This window comes from Ovis canadensis, chromosome 12 (genome assembly GCF_042477335.2).
Source record: "Ovis canadensis isolate MfBH-ARS-UI-01 breed Bighorn chromosome 12, ARS-UI_OviCan_v2, whole genome shotgun sequence".
Taxonomy (NCBI): Eukaryota; Metazoa; Chordata; class Mammalia; order Artiodactyla; family Bovidae; genus Ovis; species Ovis canadensis.
In genome coordinates, this window is record NC_091256.1 from 90,865,195 (window position 1) to 90,882,735 (window position 17,541).

General features: G+C 62.1%; 1 protein-coding gene across 1 annotated transcript in view; it reads left to right on the forward strand.

Annotated features, from left to right (window-relative positions):
* The first annotated feature begins 318 nt into the window (after window positions 1-318).
* Window positions 319-17,541, forward strand: part of SYT2 (synaptotagmin 2) — an 85,534-nt gene continuing 68,311 nt past the window's right edge. Inside the window, exon 1 of the mRNA XM_069545029.1 lies at window positions 319-494. The gene's annotated coding sequence lies outside the window, so the exon portion shown is untranslated. The remainder of the gene's footprint in view (window positions 495-17,541) is intronic.

A 17,541-nucleotide genomic window follows, 5' to 3' on the forward strand; every position in this document is an offset into this window, starting at 1 on the left:
GGTCTCCGCCCGGCCCCGCCCTCCTCCGGGCCCCGCCCTCCTCCGGGCCCCGCCCCCAACCCCCGGCCCCTCTTCGCGCCCCCATCTGGGCCCCGCCCTCGGCCCCGCCCCTCCGGGCTCCTCCCCCTTCCTCCCGCCCTTCCACCGGGCCCCGCCCCCGTCCCCACACCCTCCCCGCACTGCAGCGCGCTCGGTGGGTCGCGCGTCTCCTGCCTCCTGCGGGTCTCCGCCCCGGCTCCGCCCCATTTCCTCCGGGCCCCGCCCTGGCCCCGCCCCCATCACCTCCCTGCACTGCAGCGCGCTCCACGGGTCGCGCGCCTCCCTCGCCGCGGCGCAGGCTGCAAGCTCAGCAAGTCTTGCGGCAAAGACACTCCGGCCGAGTTGGGGCCGGGGCGCCGCGGGACTCCGGGCCGAGCGGACGCCCTCTCGGCCGTCGCCGGCAGCCCGCCGGCCCTCACTTCGGGGACGCGGGTCCCTGCTGGCTGGCTATCTCGGTGAGTCGTACCGCCGCGGTGAGGGGCGCCGACCGCCTCCTCAGAAGTTTCTGCTCCTCACCGAGGGGCCGCGGGTGGGGTCCGCTCCCGGGGGCGGGCGGTCGCGGAGCTTTGAGGCCGAGGGGCCCGGGCGCCCGCACCGTCCTTTGGGGGAGTTTGCGCGCGTCCAGATGAGGCGTCTGGGGAGCCGGACCCGAGCGGCGCGGAGCCGCTGCTCTGCGGGTTTGGGGCGGGAAGAGGGGGCAGTTTCCACCCTGGCTCCCCCGGGACGAGCTGCGGAGCAGAGGGCCGGGCCCACTCCGCTGCGTCCCCGGGCTCTGAGCCCCCGACCCTCTTTCCCGCGCCTCGGAGACGTCCCCACTCCCGTCTCGCTCCAGCCGAGGTTCTCCTTGCCCCCACCTCAAGCTTCGGGGACCCCCGGCCCCGCCGTCGTGGGGGGAAGCAGGGAGGATCCTGAGCTCCAGGAGGTAGAGACCCTCGGTCGGGGAGCCGGCGCGGATGCAAACCACAGGGGTGGTCTGCGATCGAGGGTCCGGAGGAGCTGGGGCAGGGATGCGAGGGGGTGCAGGCACCCCTCACCTGTTCCAAATCTCATGACTCAGCAGACCTAGGACGTCCCGTCGCGCTGCAGCCCTCCCCCGCGCTGGGCAGCACTCCTGCCACCAGGCAGCTCTCCCCTAACTGGACAGCCCAGCCCTCCTCCCAGCTGGGTACCCAGGCCCTGGAAGCACAGACAGCCCCTCCCTCTCTCTGGACCCCTATCATTTACCCCCACCTCCGCCTCTGTTCCTGCCCCAAATCTGGGCACAGAGTGGTTATTTTTTAACTCCAGACACATGGCTTATCCCTTCTCCTTCCCTATTTTCATCCCCGCACTCCACAGGTGCCGCCAGGACACCCCCGGCCCATGGTGTGGGGTCACCAAAGCCTGGTCTCTCCCTCTGCAGCACGCCCCCTCCCCCGTCAGGGAGAGGAGAGTGGCTTTCCTCGGTGGTGGCAGAGAGACAGGAGCGCAAGGACAAGGAGGCGCCGACCTGGGGGGGGGGCACTGCAATGAGGAGAGAGGGCTCCCCGCCTGGAGTGGGCTGGGCTGGGGGACAGGAGGACCTTAGGATCCGGGGACACCCAGAGAGAGGAAGGTGAGCTAGGGTCTGACAGGGAGGTGGAGGGCGCCCTCCCCGGCCCCACTGGCCCCCTGAGGGGAGGCTCCATGTGTAACAGCGTGTCCTCAGTCCATGGAGCCGGCCCTCGGGAACCTGGGTACTTCATCAGAGGGTGTGACCGTTAAGAGCAGGGCTCCTTTAACCCTCCCAAGTCATCTCCCCCTGCTTAGGGCCGCATCCGACCTCCAGGCTGCGTCTCTGTTACCCCTAGAGAAGCCAGAGGGAAGAGCCATGCCCAGGGCCAGCCCTGGGGCCAGTGGGAGAGGCAGGGCAGCTCTGATGCAGTGGGACGTGCCTGGTGTCCTGGTGAGCCGCGGCCTGGCAGGCCCTGCAAGCTGCAGCATGGGTCTGGGCTCCCAGGTGAGTCAGCACCAGGGGTCCTGGCCCGGCACGCTGCAGCCACCTAGGGAGCTCGGCCCGGGCCCCTGCTTTCCACGACCCTGGGGCGTGACCAGAGCTGCGGGGTCCTCTCCCTGGGCTTCTCTCCTCCGGGGACCAGCCTCCGCCAGGTTGGCTCTCAGGCAGATGCCCCAGAGGGGCTCAGCTTTTTCTGGACACCTCTTGGGCTTAAGGTTCACAAGCTCCCCTTCTCCAAGGAGCTGGGAGCTTCTGGAAAACTGAAGCGGGGGAAAGAGATAAGTGTTCCATGTCTAGCCTCACGTGGACCTACCTGGCCCCCATCCCCAGGAGGAGGAGCCCGACTACTCTGCCGAGAGTTTCGTCCAGCAGTCCAGGGCTTTTTTTAAGGCAACAGCTTTTAGGTTGGGGGGGGGGCGGATTATGCCAATGCAGCTTTCAGTGTTTCAGCTTCAGGGCCCGCTGCCCACACACAGATCAAGACCAGGGAGGAGAAAGGTGCTGGTGTTTCCCCACAGAAGCGCTTGTGGCTGGCTCCATCTCCTGACTGCTGCTGGGTTTATCCCCGGGCACAGCGCATACCTCGTTGCACACCTGCAGGGGCAGGGAGAACCTTTCTGGAGCTGGGGCCGGACTCTCTGACCTTACACTGTGGCCTTCCGCCCTCGGGCAGCTTCAGGCAGATGCCACAGGGCTGTCCCTGGTGTGGCACAGACCTGCAGAAGCCCCTTCCCTGCCCTCTCCAAGCCGGTACTCCCCACCCCAGGCCAGTCTGGCCTCTCATGTCCCTCCAGTCTCTCCCCGGGCTCTGACGTCTCTCAGCTGGGACCCCTCAGAGAGCAGGTGGAGGGAGGTGGGGGGGATGGTTAGGATGGTGGGAAGGAGGCTGGGGCTCTGGGGCTGGGAGAGTGGCTCGTCGACGCCTCCCTGAGCAGAATGTCCTCATGGGTGGTCGAAGGCTGTGGGGGAGGAGGAGCCGTTTCCCCTGGCGCTGTAGCTGGGTCATTGGACTTGGTTTGTTGGACGGTCCCGACGTTGGGTTCAGCTGCAGCTAGGCTTGCTTTCCATGAGCCAGACAACTCTGGGGTCAGGGTGATGTGGATATGCTTTCCAAACTGAATCAGCAGCCACAGGGAACAGCTGTGGGTGTCTGCTTGGTACAGGGGGGTGTTAACGTAGGCAGCAGGCATGCATGCATGCAAGTCACTACAGTCGTATTTGACTCTTTGCAACCCTCTGGACTTGCAGCCTGCCAGGCTCCCCCGTGCATGGGATTCTCCAGACAAGAATCCTGGGGAAGGTTGCCACGTCCTCCTCCAGGGGATCTTCTTGACCCAGGGATCGAACTCTACTCTCTTATGTGTCCTGCATTGTCAGGCATGTTCTTTACCATTAGCGCCACCTGGGAAGCACAGAGGCTGGGAGCCCTACAGGCCTGGGTTCAAACCCCCAGGCCACGAATTACAGAGCATGACTGTTAATGCAGCCAGTGCTTATTGGCGAGGCCTGCCCTGTGCCCGGCTCTGCTCCACTCACTGTGGACACCGGTGTGAACACAGCACACAGTCCCGGCCAGCTTGGATTTTGTGTTCCAGGGGCCAAGGCACGTTGCTCAGCCTCTCCGCGCAGCAGTTTCTATGTCATTCCGCCTTTAGGTTTTGAGTCTGTTGCGTGCTTGGTGCTGGCAGCGAAACAGACCGGATCGCTGCCTTCACGGCACTTACAGTCCAGTGAGTGACTCAGTTAGACAGATGATCACATAGATGATGGACCACAACCACGACAGGTGTTAGGCGAGCACGCAGGTTGCTTGGAGAGCATGTAATGGGGTGACCCGACCTACTCTGGTGGGTCTCATCTGTAAAACAGAGCTAATGACACTTGGCTGCACGGTAAGTAAGCTCTCAGCAAGTGGTGATGGTTAACAAGTCCCACCGGACAGGTAGAATTCCGAATTCCCTACATGAACCGTCATCGTGCAGTCCGGGGAGCTGGGGTCCGGCCCGCGTCCCCCAAGCAGGAAACCTGTGGGCTCCTTGGGGGAGAGTCTCGTCGCAGATGTCGGTCTGAGGCACTCAGGCCGACCGTGGGCGACTCAGTCAAACTCTGCTCAGTCTCTCTGTCTGCTGAATGGAGGTAAAGCGCACGTGGGTGACACCGGCTCGGGGAGGATTGAACGAGCTCATTCCGGTTGTGTGTTTGGAACAGTGCAGAGCGTGGCGGATGCCAGCTCAGCGCCTTGGCATTACCAGGATGCTTCTGCACACTGACCAGACTCTTTCTGGGTTCCCCAACTGAGGGGAGCCCTTCCCCCACCCTCACCCCCGGCTGTTTTTCTTTTTCAAAACTCAAGAGAAGGACCGGCAGCTGTCACTTCCTCAGAGGCCATTCCAGTGTCTCACCTCTCCGGCTTTCAGCCTTCCCAGCCGTGTCTCACCAGAACTTAATTTCTGGGAAGGGTTTGTCCCAGAATCCTTGATTTTCACCCCTGCAGTGATGGTTCAGGGAGGGGCCAGAGTGATGGGTAAACTTGGATCCTTGGCCAGTGACTGAGAATCTGGACAGCCGGGGGAGCCCCTGGCCGCCGACCCCCCCTCTGAAGACATCTGAGCTTCAGCCAGGTGTCCAAAGTTACCCACCAAGAAGGACCCCCAAGTGCAAGGGCCACAGAGCGGTCCCGAGGCTCCGTCCTTGGAGCACCTCCACTGTTGGCCACCTGTCTGGCCCGGAGACCATCTGACCAGACACCAGGCAGGGGCCAGCCCTGGCTGCTTAGGAAAGTGGGGCATCAGTTGCTCGGGTCAGTATAATGGCCACTGAACCTCAGGGGTTTTGTGTCACCAGGCAGCCCCAGACTGGGGGGCCGGCTGCAGTTGTAAAGTCAGGACAGGTCGTCTCTGGCTGCTGGCCGGGGCTCGGAGCTCAGCGTTCCCTGCGGGGGACACGGAGCCAGGTGCCCCCCCCCCAACCCGCTGCTTCAGGTTCCCCCTCCCTGAGCGCGCCCCCACGGTGAACAGCCTGCAGCTCTGTCCCTGCGGCCCTCAGGGCAGCCTTCGCAGCCTTTGCTGCCCCGTTTAACAGTGAGAGGACACAGACTCCCGGACAAGTTCCGTGACTCACTCAGGATCTCAGAGCACCTGCTTGGGGCAGGGGGCAGCTCTGGACCCTCCCGGCCGCGGCAGCTGATGGCTCAGAACGTTCCTCCCATCAGCTGCCCCTCCCACCTTTCCGCCACTCCACCTGCCCGGGCGCTCAGGGAGGAGAAGGGAATCGGGCATCAGACGCCTGATGGAACTGCTGGGGTTGAGTCAGCCTCCTCCCCTGCCACGGGGTTTCGTGGGACTGGCTGTGGGGCTTTGGCGGCCTCAGGAGCACCTGAGCTGCAGGGGTGGTGGGGGGAGCCGCGGTGGGTGCATCAGAAGGGTTCTGGGGGCCCGGCCTCAGCAGCCTTGCCTGACGGCCTTGGCACGAGGAGCCTTCACGAGGTCACGATTCGGTAATTACAGGCTCCCTCTGACAGCTGGGACGCAGGTCTGCGCACACCTGTGGGTGTGCATATGCGCGTGTGTGCACACTTCCTGGCGCTCGTGCATCCTGGGGGCTCTGGGCACCGAGAGGGAGCTGGGGTCTGGCTGGTGTCTGACTGCCCCTCCGTCCAGGTCTGAGAAGCGGGGATGCTTGTGGGACTCACAGCCCCGCTCCCAGGCTGGACCCTCCACCGGTCCCACTGCGCCCTTCCTTCTGCTCGCGGTGTGGACAGAAAGGGCCCAACGGTGCTGGGAGGCTGGGCCTCACCACGCCCGCTCCAGCAGCCTGGGGCGCCCCCAGGGTTGGGGTGGTGGTGCTGGGCCCCAAGACATTCCCTGCCCAGGACAGCTGCCCACCAGAACCAGGTTTCCTCAGGGTGGGCAGCCCTCCATTCCCTCGGCAAGAAGCCAGGAAGCCTGAGACCCTCACCTGGCCCTCTGGGACCAGGGTAGGACTGTGGCCGAGTGGGGGGCAGCTCCCCTCAGGCGTCTGTGGGGAGGGCACCTCTGCGTGGGACGGGGCACCCTCAGGCCACGGAGAGCCTAGCGGGGCTTCCAGAACTGGGCTCCTGCTGCAGCCCCGGGGAGTCAGCAGTCAGGGGACGTAGCTTGTAATTCCTGCACTCCATGCGTCTGTATGGAGTGTAGTGGTCGCAGCTGTGAGTCTGGCCTTAGGGAGATGGGAACCCAGAAATGAATGGGGCGGGGGTGGGGCAGGGAGGCACGCAGCCCTCCCGCGCCCCGCAGGCTGTGCGTAAGGCCCAGCAGCCCGCAGCTCTCCTAGGCGTCCTGCTCACCTTGGCGCAGGTGGGCACGGGGCAGGCTGCCCGGCGGTCAGCTTCAGAGGGAGGGCACAGTCATAGCCGATGGGTGCAGGGAGGGAAGGCGTGAGCAGGCAGCCCCTCCCGACGACTCTGCTCTGAAGTGATGGCCACGGGCCGGGCACCTCCTCTCTTTGGAAGCTGACCGAGGGAGCCACTTTCCTGCTGCTGCAGAGAGGAAGCCCTCGGTGGGCTTTGGGACCCCCTGGGTGAGCAGGAGAGCCAGTGCACGGTCCTCTGTCTCCTCGGGCTGCCCGACTCCCCTCAGCGTCAGCCGTGGCCCCCGACCCGCCCGTCTCAGGCCAGGCCAGGCCCCTGGGTTCCCTCTTCCCACCTGGAGGGGCGGGTCCTGGCTGAGGGGTGAGGGGCTGGGGGCTGACACCCAGCCTCCCGCAGGGAGCCCGGGAAGGTGGAGGCACAGGCCTGCTCTCCCAGTTTGATTCTCCCCCAGGGAGGAAAGGCACCACTTTAATGAGGCTGCCCCGGATCTGAATCAGGCCTGGCCTTGCAGGAGACGGGCGGAGGCACAGTGGGAAGCTGGGTTCGCTCGCTGATGCTGGGCACTGGGCTGCTGGGGGCAGGGGGGCAGGGCAGGTGCCCCAGGTCTGAGCTTCCAGGGAGGCCCCGCCCGGGGAGCACAGGTGGTGAGAGCAGCCAGTCCTCACTCCTGCCAAGCCCGAGAGGTGCCCCGGCTTCCCCTGGGGTGCGGACGGTGAGCGTAGCGAGGGGCAAGAAGGGCCCCCCGGTCTGTGCCCCACGGTTGGGTGTCCTGCGGGTGAGATCTCGTGTGCGGCTGGAGTGGACAGCCTGCGTGGGGACCAGGCTCTCATTGCAAAGTGGAGACTGACAGGCGGGGTATGGCCTGGGGCACCAGTCCATGAGCTCCTGGGACAGCAGTTCTCAGCGTGTGCACCACCCCGGGGTGCGCCGGGGCTGAGATGCGGAGTCGGTGCCCCAGCCCCGGCGGTGATGGAGCCTGGCCCAGCCCTCCTGCGAGGCTGAGGGCCCACTTCCTCTCACATCATGAGCCAGGTGCCGGTGGGCCTGTGATGGGCCCTGTGTCTGCACAGCTGCAGCTGCGACTCAGAGCCCTGGGCTCCAAGGTGAGGAGGATGGGAAGTCTTGCCTTCTGTTCTGTGGCTTTGGCGGCTCTGGCTCTGAGAGGCTGCGGTCAGATCACCCCAGGAGGGTGAGTGGAGCGTGGGGCCAGGAGGCCTGGAGCCGCTGGAAGGGTGGCCTCTGAGTGAGAGTGAGCGCTGGACCAGAGCCTCCACGTCCTGCTCCTCGTGGTCACGCGCGGTGAGGGACCACCCTGGCACGTGGCTGCTTCCTGGTCAGCTATCCTGGGCTGCCCACCAGAGTCCGGGAGTAGGGGGAGACTGAGACAGGAAGAGACAACTCCTCCCATGAGAGGGGTCAGCGGAGCAGTATGTCCCTTGCTGGGGATGGGTGTTCAGAGCTGGACGAGCTCCACAGGGTTTTCCAGCTGCAGTGGAAATTCTTGGCTCTTCCAGCTCTGCCCCCTGTTCAGCTCATCCTGCCTGTGCCCCCGAGGTGACTGGAGGTGGCCCTGGGCTGGACTCGTGGGCAGAGGACTCAGCAGTGGTCGGAGCCCCTCTAGGGCCCCTGGGGACCCCCAGGGCTCAAGTTCTGTGGGCCTGAGCTCTGGCCTTAAAAAGATCTGCGGTGCCCCTCTCAGCCCCCGCAGCCTGGCTCCCCTTTCAGAGAGCAGCTCCCTCTTGTCTGGGTTTGGGGCACCTCTAGGCATGTGGCTCAGAGTGGGGAAGACCCACAACGCCACAGGCAGAACGTCACTCCTGCCGCAGTGTGGGCCGCCTGCCCGCGGGCCCTGGTCCCTCTGGCTCTCCTTCCTTGGAAATCAGGATGAACTTGACCCTGAGGCTGTACCTTCAGGCTGCAGCTCTTCCTGAAGTTGATCCGGGGCTGCGGGGCTGAGAGGCAGGGGCTGGCGGGAGGCAGTGAGACGGTGCATCCGGGTCAGGATCTGGGCCCTGCCCTGGTGACGCGTGCTTGGGGAAGGACCAGGGGAAAGGCACGTATGAAAGCCTGTGGACTTGTTCAGTCCTTTCAGCGGCAGGCTGGGCTCGCCCGGAGCAGGGACCTCGCAAAGCAGCGCTCAGCCTCGAGAATCCCTTCTGTGTCCCAGGCCTCCGGGGAGGGAGCGTCCTGAGGCTGCCGTTCTCTGTCCTCATTGTCAGAGGAGAGGCAGGCCCCGGCCTGCAGTCCCGCACCCGGGTGGCCCTGGCCCGCCCCCAGGCCTGCGCTCACTCACTCATGCCCAGGCACCCTGCCCACAGGGCCCTTACGGTCTCAGGGAACTGGGCAGTAAACAAAAGAGGGTCACTTCACTGCAACTATGGTAACTGGTGTGGAGTAAAAGCTGCCCAGTGTCCCGAGGGTTTACGATGGGGGCGCTCTGCGCATGGGGGTCGTGGGGCCCCCCCTCACTCATGGGCTGTGGAGGGGCCTTCTCCCCGGACGGGGGTCCCACGGGCGCCTGCGTGGTGGGCTCCGCCTGTGCAGCAGCGTGCGGCCTGCAGGGCGGGGGTGGGGGGGGTCTGCGCTGGGGGTGGCCTCTGGTGCTGGAGGGACTGGGTGTCACCTCTGCCCACGGTTCCCAGGTGGCCTCCGGCGCTCACTTTCCCTCCTCATCACTGCTCCTTCCTCTGTGAAATGAGGTTGGGCGAGGAAATCCCGCTGGCCCTCCTCAGAGCCCCAGGAAAGTGTCCGTGGTTTGCAGAGGCCAGACTGCCTTTCGTCCCCTGAGGCTGGGACAGGGATTTGGGACCAGGACAACTCTGCTCTCCGGCAGGGGATGGAGGCCAGGCTGAGTGCCTGGGTCTCCCAGGTGGCTGGCATCAGAGGTGGAGACGGATGGGGCCGCCCACAGGACTCAGGGTGGACACCAGGCAGCACTTTCTGGCCTGCCGCGCCGAGACATCAGGCAGCTGACCAGACGGGGGAAGTGAGGGCGTCGGACAGACGCTCCGGAAAAGCAAAGAGCCTTGCCGGGAGAGTGTTTGTGCAGAGGCGGCGTGGTGGGTGACCTTCCAAGGTCTCCCCTCAGACAAGTCTGTGGCTCCCTCCTCGCCTTGCCACTGATGTCAGCGCTGTCTGGGTGTCTCTTGGAAATGAGTTTTTGGGCATAAACTGTCCCCAGTTCACGTCCCTGATGACACATGTGGCTAACTGTGAGCTGTCACACTCCATCACATCGAGCCCAATTACACCTTTGCTCTCTTGTCCTGCTGTAATAGAAATATGGCTTCTGAGAAGTGTATTAGTTGCTGGTGGTGTGATTGCTAGGGAGGCTGGGCTTGGGGGTGAAGGGAGGCCAGGGTGTTTCATGCTTCAGACCCAGAAACGAGGGCGGGAGACAGACTCTTCAGGGAACCTGGGACAGTGCTGTCCCTGGAAACGGGGGCAATCAAACGCCCTCTCCAGGGGCCTTTGTGTCCTTGGGCTTTTTTGTTGTCATTACCCGCGGCCACAGGTTCTCCGTGTGTATGTGGGTGGGGGGCTGTCCGGTGAACCCCCACCCCACTTCCATGAGGGAGACTCTCCATGTCTAAAAATTATTCGTAAGATCAGAGAGGCCCTAGGAGTAACCCGGCATGTGAAATATTTCAGGTGGATGCGGGGGGCGTTTCTGAAGAGAAGTGTGGTTGGACATTGTGCCAGAAGACCAAGCAAGCGGTGAGCCCGCCTTCCAAGAGGAGGGGCCAGGCCGGCCTGGGCCTGGGAAGGGCAGGCTGACCAGCGGGACTGCCGTGGGCCCAGAGTCTCTGCGGGCGTGGGGGGAGCCGAGGTCAGGTGGGTCACTGCGCTCAGTGAAGGGGAGGACGGCGTGGGGTGGAGGGGCTTAGGGCGATCAGCGCCAGATGTGGTCACGTGGTCTCAGGGTAAGGGAGTGTGTGTGAGAGTCAGGGCTGTGGAAGGATATGCAAGTGCCCCCTCCGCCTGTTCTGCTCGTTTAAACCCAGGAGGCTGTCGTCTCCTGCTGAAGAATCTCTCTTTTGGTTGTGGTCCATTCACAATTGCAGAATGTTTGGCCTGCAAAAGCCACCATCATTCCACCCTAGGGTTGAAGGGAGTCGAGAGCCAGGTCCCCGAGGAATATGGCTTCTCGGTCTTTCAGCAGGGACTCCAGTCTGGGGCTCAGGATAGACTCAGCCCCCTCTTTTCAACACAACCTTGATATTTTTCCAAATGTTCCCAGTGAATCTCAGGGTTTATGCTAGAAACGCGTAAACCTAATCCGAAGCTACTTTGCCACTAACAGAGGACAGATGCTCAGTACTGTAATGCTTTGACCCCCTTCTCCGCTAGACTTCAAGGACCCACAGGAGGGTCATAGTCTTTGGACCCTCAGTTCTGGACTTTGGACGTATGACCTTGAAAGATCCTGACACCTGACCTGTAGCCTCTTGACAGGACCCTTCCGAATCCCCCCACATCCTTGACGTGTCCTCCTGTTATCCACATAGCCTCCACATTTCCCTTGCAAATTCCTCCCCCCTGAGGCTCACCGGGTCAGTCCCGTTTTCTCGCTTTTAGCTGTTCTGAACGGATCTCAGCCTGTCAGATCAGGTGGCCATGCCCAGTTTAGGTGATGAGCAGGTTGGGAGGGTGCACTTCCCCGTCTCCGTGCTCCAGAACACCTTCCTGTTTATTTGTTGTTGTTTTAAATTTATTTATTTTTAATTGGAGGATAATTGCTTTACCAATATTGTGTTGGTTTTTGCTGTGTATCAATGTGAATCACCCATAGGTATACGTATGTCCCCTCCCTCATGAACCTTCCTCCCTTTTTAAAAACATTATTTATTTTTAATTGGAGAATAATGATAGAAGGATGGAGCACCCCAAGGCACCTCCCGAAATGCCGAAGCCTCGGGGTGCTGAGATCATGGGCCGTGTTGTGCGGCGGTTCAGCACCATGGACAGAGCCCGGCGTGCGCCCTGGAAGGAGGGTCCGGCGGGCTGCATCCTAACCTTCCGGGGAGACAGACGCGGGGGCTGACGGGAAACCTGGTGCTGTGGGCACTGTTCCCGCCCTTTGAGACGCGGCCACGCCCCCTTCTTCCCCTGGGTCCACTGTTTCCGATAGAACGGGCGATGGACTCCCGAGCGCCGCACAGTGAGCCCTGGTGTCTGCCTTGCCTTCACCACGAGGCCTTTAACAGCAGCGAGGCAGGCATGGCCCGGGTTGGCGGGCCCTTGGCTTGCGGGTGTTGGGAATACACGACCTCAGGTCCTGCAGCCTGACTGTGGTCTCCCAGCGTCAGTGACTTGCTGATTGTCTTTGTTCCGATACCTCATCACCCACTCCTCTCGTGCAGCATCCAGCCTGGGGTGGTGGGAGGCGCCAGCTTTTGTGGTGGATGCTGTCCTGTGGGGCTTACTTGGGGCCCCTGCCCCGAAGTGAGGCTGGAGTAGGGAGGGGGCTACATAGGGATTCGGGATCGGTGGGTGGGAGCAGGTGATGGAGCTACAGGGTGGAGGCAGCTGTAGCTGGGAGGAGGTGTGGGGTGGGCAGGATGCGATGGGACCCCGTGCCGGGGAAGGTGGGCAGGGGCTGGCATTGCTCAGGACTCAGAGGGCCCTGGAGCAGGGCGGCACTGCTTTCCGGCCTCTTGATCCCCCTGGACAGGGTCCCTCCTCTGCTTCCGGAGCTCAGGACACCCTTGGGTGGAGGAAACCTCTCCTGCCTCTGTCCCTTCCCCTCCACCCTTCCACCCACAGTGCCTCCGGGACCACTGTATGCCCTTTGAAACTGACCCTCCACACCCTCCCGGCTTCCTGTTCAGGGCACATGGCTGGGCCAAAGGTCTAACGTTCATCCCTCGAGTTATGAGAGACAGCTGAGCTGCCACGCTCCTCATGGGCCCACTAGGACCCTCCAGGATTTACCTAGCAAAAGCAAAAACCCAGGCCGCACTCAGGCCACTTTCTGTCTCCCCTTGGGTGCCTCTCCCCTCATGTTGCACTCAGACGCCTGGGTGGGGCCCCTGCTACCCGGGCCTCCCCTCCTTGTCCCCTCCTCCAGGCTGTGCATTGGGCAGAGCTTCCCCGTGCCCTGGCCCTCCCGCAGGCTGTGCATTGGGCAGAGCTTCCCCGTGCCCTGGCCCTCCCGCAGGCTGTGCGTCAGGCAGGGCTTCCCATGCCGTTGGTACTGCCAGGTGGTCGCTGCCTTCCCCCCTGATGGGCGGAAACAGATCCGCCAGAGGGGCAGGCACGTCCTGGCAGACAAGCCCGGTGTCCACGTGTGGGCACAGAGTTCTTGGGCAGGAAAGGAGACCTGGGGCTTCCCTCTGGCACCAGGAGAGCTTGTTGCCCAGGTTCAGTCTGGAAAGCCAGTGCCAAACAGGGAGGTGGTTCTGGGGAATGGGGCCAGGCTGGGGGAGCAAGCTGGGGCCCCTGCCTCACTGCGGGAGCTCAAGGCTCTGTCCTAAATCTGTTCCCCGTCTCATCCCCTCCTGGGCCCCGTGAACAACAGCTGACCCATGAAGCCTGACTGCGACCCACTCTCAGAAAGAGGTCGGCACGGACTTGGGCTTGTTGGGTGTAAACCAGCGTCCTGTTTGGCACTGGTCCCTGGAAGACGCTGAATGACTGTTGACCGGATGCATGCCTGGGTAGGGGCCTGTCTGTGGGCACTCAGTGGCGTGCTGTTAGAGGGGCCTGCCGTCCAGCAGGCTTGGTCCTAAAGGCCTGTCCTCTTTGTCTGCGAGAGTCCAGGGTTCTGTGACCTCTCCTTGGGGAAGGCACCTTCAGGAAGAGGCCGGGGCTGCACTGGCAAGGGCATCTTTCTGGGGACACGGAGCTTGGGACCTTCTGCCCAGACACGTCTGCCACCAGACATGCCTGTCGACCTTGAGAGAGAGCGGGTCTGTGTGCTTCTCGATTCTTGGAAATCCTTGTTGGGAGGCTCCCGAGCGTCAGCCTCAGCGTGGCTGGCGCCTTGCTGGCCATCTGCTCAGCAGGGTGACGGCCGTCTGGACGCTGTGTCACTTTGCAGAGGTGGGCGTCCGTGGGACCCCGGGTGGGCAGGGGGTGGGGGAGACAACTGGCTGCTGTTAGGGGGAAGGAGGTGGGGTGGGTTCGGTCCTGGCTCCAGCTGCCCCCATGCTGTGTGTCCGGCCCTGGCCCTGAGGGGGATGAATAATTGATGGAGACTAATGGGTCGTTGCTCTTGCATGAGAGACTCCGCGGGGACCAAGCAGGCTTGTGCAATCAGGTGCTCCACTGCCCTCCCGGCGGGTGTGGGTCTCCTGGCTTCCCTTGACTCTCAGAACCCTGGGGTGGTGGGTGCTTCCCAGAGCGAAGGGGGCATCTTTCTCAGGGTAAACTTTCTGGGGGAGGGGCAGGGCCCTCAGTCCTCAATTCTGGGGACTGGGCTTGCCTGTGGGGTGTCTCTACTGCCCGACATTTGGAATGCTGGTGAACTTCCAGGGGAGGCAGCAGGCAGCCCCGAGGTGTCCGAGAGGCAGTGGGATAGTGATGGTGGATGGGGGGACACACGCCGGCCCCCCGGTTCTTAGAACAGACCCGGAGCGTGAACTCATCTCACCGACGAGGAAGGAGTCTTGGAGGAGTGAGGTGATGTGCCTGAGGTCATGTGTCTGGTGGGTGGTAAATGATGTCACCGGGACCCCAGGATAGAATTACAGCCACAGCAGCAGTGTGCTGAGAAGGCTGGCTGGCCCCCGTGGGGGATGGGAGGATGGGAGTGAGTGTGTGTGTGTGTGTCGGAGAGTGTCTGCCAGCTCGTCCCTGGTGTGTGATGAGGGGTCTGAACTAATCTTCCCTCCATCACCTGCCCCGGCCCCCCGATCTCTGCACGGTGGGGGTGCAGCAGAGCCTGTGTTCAGGGGGGACACAGGGATGGGATTCACCTGGGGGGCTGGCTCCTAGGTGGGGATGGAGGGGTAGCTGCCCCCGCCACCCCCAGCTTGGGTGGTGCCCGCTCCCTTGGAGCCGCTCCCCGGAGCGTTTATCCGTCCACGGACTTGCCGGCCACAACCAGAGCCTGCACGTCCTGAGTCCCATGTGATCTTTCCTCTGCCACTCTGCCCGGGGCTCCGTCACCTCCAGAGGTGGGCGAGGGGCCACCTGAGGCCCTGCTTCCTGCGCAGGCCGCTGGCCCGCACTCACAAGCTCTGCAAGACCCTGGGAGATGGGTCGGTTCCTCCGACTGTTTCCACATCTTACAAGCTCCTTCTGGGGTTGGGAAGCTGTTCAAGCCCCAGGCCCCCTGCCGCAGCTGCCCAGTCAGTCTGTGCTTCTTCCCGCAATACTTCTGTAACATCGGGGTGGGGGCACCACGCATGCTTGCTCAGCAAGTGGGGAATGGGATGCGGGACTTAGGTGCGGTGTCAGGTGCCTTGGTAGCTCTCTCCACGAGGAAGCAGAAGGCCCCCCAGGAGTGTCCCCTGCTCATGCCTCAGTCCTCTGTGAGTGTGGACTCTGTGAGGAGTGTCCTCTGTGAGTGTGTCCTCTGTGAGGAGTGTCCTCTGTGAGAGTGACCTCTGTGAGGAGTGCCCTCTGTGAGACTGTCCTCTGTGAGACTGTCCTCTGTGAGTGTCCTCTGTGAGTGTCCTCTGTGAGTGTGTCCTCTGTGAGACTGTCCTCTGTGAGTGTCCTCTGAGAGTGTGGACTCTGTGAGGAGTGTGTCTTCTGTGAGGAGTGTCCTCTGTGAGACTCTCCTCTGTGAGGAGTGTCCTCTGTGAGTGTGTTCTCTGTGAGAGTGTCCTCTGTGAGATTGTTTTCTGTGAGATTGTTTTCTGTGAGTGTGTCCTGTTTGAGTGTGTCTTTTGTGAGTGTGTCCTCTATGTGAGTGTCCTCTGTGAGAGTGTCCTCTGTGAGTGTGTCCTCTGTGAGTGTCCTCTGTGAGAGTGTCCTCTGTGAGTGTGTCCTCTGTGAATGTGTCCTCTGTGAGAGTGTCCTCTGAGAGTGTGGAATCTGTGAGGAGTGCCCTCTGTGAGACTGTCCTCTGTGAGACTGTCCTCTGTGAGTGTCCTCTGTGAGTGTGTCTTCTGTGAGGAGTGTCCTCTGTGAGTGTGGACTCTGTGAGTGTGTCCTCTGTGAGTGTTCTCTGTGAGATTGTTTTTTGTGAGTGTGTCCTGTTTAAGTGTGTCTTTTGTGAGTGTGTCCTCTGTGAGTGTCCTCTGTGAGAGTGTCCTCTGTGAGTGTGTCCTCTGTGAGACTGTCCTCTGTGAGTGTCCTCTGAGAGTGTGGACTCTGTGAGGAGTGTGTCCTCTGTGAGGAGTGTCCTCTGTGACAGTTTCCTGTGTGAGAGTGTCCTCTGTGAGACTGTCCTCTGTGAGGAGTGTCCTCTGTGAGTGTGTCCTCTGTGAGAGTGTCCTCTGTGAGTGTGTTTTCTGTGTGTCCTGTTTGAGTGTGTCTTTTGTGAGTGTGTCCTCTGTGTGAGTGTCCTCTGTGAGTATGTCCTCTGTGACAGTGTCCTCTCTGAGTGTGTCCTCTGTGAGACTGTCCTCTGTGAGTGTGTCCTCTGTGAGTGTGTCCTGTTTGAGTGTGTCTTTTGTGAGTGTGTCCTCTGTGAGAGTGTCCTCTGTGAGAGTGTCCTCTGTGAGTGTGTCCTCTGTGAGAGTGTCCTCTGTGAGAGTATCCTCTGTGAGTGTGTCCTCTGTGAGAGTATCCTCTGTGAGTGTGTCCTCTGTGAGTGTGTTTTCTGTGAGTGTGTCCTGTTTGAGTGTGTCTTTTGTGAGTGTGTCCTCTATGTGAGTGTCCTCTGTGAGAGTGTCCTCTGTGTGTCCTCTGTGAGTGTGTCTTTTGTGAGTGTGTCCTCTGTGAGTGTGTCCTCTGTGAGTGTGTCCTCTGTGAGACTGTCCTCTGTGAGTGTGTCCTCTGTGAGAGTGTTCTCTGTGAGATTGTTTTCTGTGAGTGTGTCCTGTTTGAGTGTGTCTTTTGTGAGTGTGTCCTCTATGTGAGTGTCCTCTGTGAGACTGTCCTCTGTGAGTGTGTCCTCTGTGTGTCTTCTGTGAGTGTGTCCTCTGTGAGTGTGTCCTCTGTGAGACTGTCCTCTGTGAGTGTGTCCTCTGTGAGAGTGTTCTCTGTGAGATTGTTTTCTGTGAGTGTGTCCTGTTTGAGTGTGTCTTTGTGAGTGTGTCTTTTGTGAGTGTGTCCTCTGCGAGGAGTGGCCTCTGTGAGTGTTATATTAACAGGACCATCCCCGCTGGTACCAAGGCCGGAGGAGGAAGGTGCACGTACTGCAGGGGCCCACTTTACAGATGGAGAGACCGAGGCTCACAGCAGCATGCCCAAGTTCACATTGCAGGCAGCGGAGGGTGTGGGCACGCACCCTGGTGTCCACCCCGAGTGCAGCGCCCGGGTCTGGGGGCCGCGGTCAGGAGCTCTTCCCACGACAGTGCCTCTGTCTGCCAGCCTCCGCTGCAGAGGAGGGGCACTGCCCCTCCATGAACGTGCCTTCAGCCTTCTTCCAGTTTCAGCTTCAGTTCCGGGTTCGCTGCAGGGGACTCGCCATATAGGCGGGCACGGGGTGGGAGATGGGGAAGAAATGACCCCAAAAGGAAACACTAAGCACGTGGAAAAGGATCTGTTCTTTAAAAATAGCCCTTCCTGTCTGAGCAGCCGGGCTGGGGTGTCACACCCTCCGCTTGCCTCAGCATCCAGGGGGGCAACCCCTGCGGTCCCTTCGCTGCCCAGCAGCCCCTCAGCCCGCAGCCCGGCTGAAGGTCCCCAGGGGCCCAGGCTCTGGGCTCCTCTCTTGGCGGGAGGCGGGAGGGCTCAGCGCCCCCAAAGGGGCAGCTGCGGGGCCTTGCGAGCCTCGCTCCCTCCCTCTCCAGCTGCCGTGCTGTGGGCCTCCCCGCGCTCCGCCAGCTCACGGAGGGAGTGCTGGGGCAGACGCGAGGCTTCTCCGGATGGACAGAGGAACCAGGGAGCCACGGGTGAAGACTCGGGTCCCAGGGGGCTGTGGGGAGCAGAGGGGCAGAGGTGTGAGCAGCCGTGTGCAGGTGGGGAGCTGGCCCCAGGCTCCAGCTCTCCCTGCGGGGTGTGGAGAGTGGCGAGGGGTGGGGGCAGAGAGCTCCAGCTGGCAGAGAGGGCGGCGGCCCTTGAGGTGATGGGGGCCTCTGTCTGCCCCCCAGTAGAGTGTTCGAAGTGGGTTTCAGGACAG